The sequence below is a fragment of the Podarcis gaigeae genome (genome assembly GCF_964106915.1).
Source record: "Podarcis gaigeae genome assembly, chromosome: 4".
NCBI lineage: Eukaryota > Metazoa > Chordata > Lepidosauria > Squamata > Lacertidae > Podarcis > Podarcis gaigeae.
In genome coordinates this window covers 30,839,441-30,841,832 of record NC_139677.1, presented here as the reverse complement: position 1 = coordinate 30,841,832, position 2,392 = coordinate 30,839,441, and the positions used below count along the sequence as shown (strand labels likewise).

The 2,392-nt window shown below is 45.2% G+C and overlaps 1 long non-coding RNA gene across 1 annotated transcript; it reads left to right on the top strand.

Annotated features, from left to right (window-relative positions):
- LOC310843148 lies at positions 1–2,167 on the top strand. The gene is made up of 3 exons (XR_014563534.1): positions 1–78; positions 1,740–1,841; positions 2,084–2,167. It is a non-coding gene; the product is annotated as an uncharacterized lncRNA (long non-coding RNA).
- The last annotated feature ends 225 nt before the right edge of the window (positions 2,168–2,392 follow it).

The following is a 2,392-nucleotide window of genomic DNA, read 5'->3' as shown; positions in this document are numbered from 1 at the left end:
GTTGGCCACATAACGTTTTACACAGTGATCAGTAGACCAACAAAAGAACACGGGGTTTAAAACAAATGAAAGCCTCAGGTAAAAAGTTAGTAACAGGCATAATACATTAAAAGCCTTATGGAATAGAAAAAGTCTTTGTCAAGCAACAGCAGTTCAGCTGGGACGGGGCCTGACTGACCACACATCAAAGTGTGTTGTATGGCTCCTGCTGTCATAAATGCAACCTGAAGCAAAGAGGAAAGGCACAGAGACCAAACTGGTGGTACCAGTTTTCAAAAATATTTATTGATTTCAATTATTGAAGAGCTCTCAGTCATACAACACAAGGTTATCATCTCTGTCCCCATCACTGTGCCTTTACCGCCTAGGAAAATGGGTGCAGCTATCTTGGAACATGCAGTTTAAACTCCCAAGGAATGTTACATTTCCTGTAACCTGATGTTTTGCTTAAAACAAGGTCCTGTTTATAGCTATCAGTCACTGGAACTTGCTGAGCTCTGGCCACATTGCGGACCTGCCTTCCCAAAGATTCGCTCATCCTTCTCTCATCTGTACAAGTTATAATGGATTGCACTAAAAATAGTTACATTAGCCAGAACAACAGTATACAGGAGTATATTCACAAAACCCTCAGACTTATTTTGTAAAATAATATCTGATTTAATATGGTGTGCTACACTGCCATAATCGCTCTGTGCTGACTGGTCCTCCCCCCCCCCCCCCAAATCCATTACAGTTATCCAGAAACATTTGTGGTTGGTGCCTGGCTATCATATTGTGAATTGCCAAGTCCCTTGTGTTAGCCACTAGAAATATATACCAGAAGCTCGATTAATTGTCATGGGGAAAATTTATCTTTGTGCAGTAGGCTCGTTCCTTCACACACAACACACAATCCTTCCAGACAAGCAAGGGACATTTTCAGAGTTCAGGGACACATTTCAGCCAAGCAAAAATAGTCACAGTGCAAAGCAAAGCTTGTAAGTGGTGTGGCCTGGGCAGAGTCAGTATGGCCTGGGGAGAAGCCTGTGAGATTCTCCACCCATTCTAAATGTTATGGCTCAGGGGTGGATTGGGGCAGGCGCACCAACTCCTAGGGGCCAAGGCAGTTCCTCCAAGCCCCCTCAGTATCCAGAGAGCGTTTGGCTTCGCCGCCTGGTGTTGTGCATGCGATGTCAGGTCGTTGTGTGATGTTGCGCATGGGCAACACCTCAGTCCCCTTAAGAAGATGGCACCTGAGGATTGGTCATTGCAAAGATAGACATGGCTTTTGATAGCATTTGGGACGCGGGTGGCGCTGTGGGTTAAACCACAGAGCCTAGGAGTTGCCGATCAGAAGGTCGGCGGTTCGAATCCCCGTGACGGGGTGAGCTTCCGTTGCTCAGTCCCTGCTCCTGTCAATCTAGCAGTTTGAAAGCACATCAAAGTGCAAGTAGATAAATAGGTACCCCTCTGGTGGGAAGGTAAACGGCATTTCCGTGTGCTGCTCTGGTTCGCCAGAAGTGGCTTAGTCATGCTGGCCACATGACCTGGAAGCTGTACACCGGCTCCCTTGGTCAATAAAGCGAGATGAGCGCTCCAACCCCCGAGTCGGCCATGACTGGACCTAATGGTCAGGGGTCCCTTGATAGCATTACCCTATGGCATAAAAGGAGTGAATTGCCAGTTTATGCCACCGGTCGTGTCACTATTGCACTGTTTCCTGCTATGATTTGTTTTCTTGTTTCTTTTTCAAGCAGCCTGCCAACCAACGGCACGTGTTCCGAAGCACGGGAGTGAACGCTAGTCTATGCTGCCCACCTTCAATGTGATATCCTGTCACCATCATCACTTCGCCTGAGGTGTGGATGGGTTTTCATGTTTCTGTGGGGACAATTTTTCTTCGCGTTGACACTTTTGAAAATCACGTGAGACGTGTTGCTTGAGGGTGGGAACGCTGCTAGATAAAGGCACAGTCTTGCCTGAGAGATTCAAATTCCATTTTCCAGAAGGCAGCCTGCTGCTGAGTTATTAGCATCATTTATGATTTTCATTGTGTTTATTGTTTATTTATTTATATCTACCCCACCTTTTCCCCTGACAGGGACTCAAGGAGGCTTACAGATAAAAATAAGAACAGTTAAAAACATAAAAGAAGAAGAAAACAATGAAACATTGATAGAGTTAAAACAATATACCATATGTACTTTTAAAAACAACAACTATTAAAACCATGCAAATAATTTCCATAAAAGCAGCACAACGCCAGTGCTTTCATTAAAAGCAGTCAGTTCCCGAAAGCTTATTGGAACAAGAAAGTCCTCACCTGATGGCAGAAGGACAAGGAGAGAGCCCATCTAACTTCTCCAGGGAGTGATTTCCAAAATCTGGGAACTGCCACTGAGAAGGCACA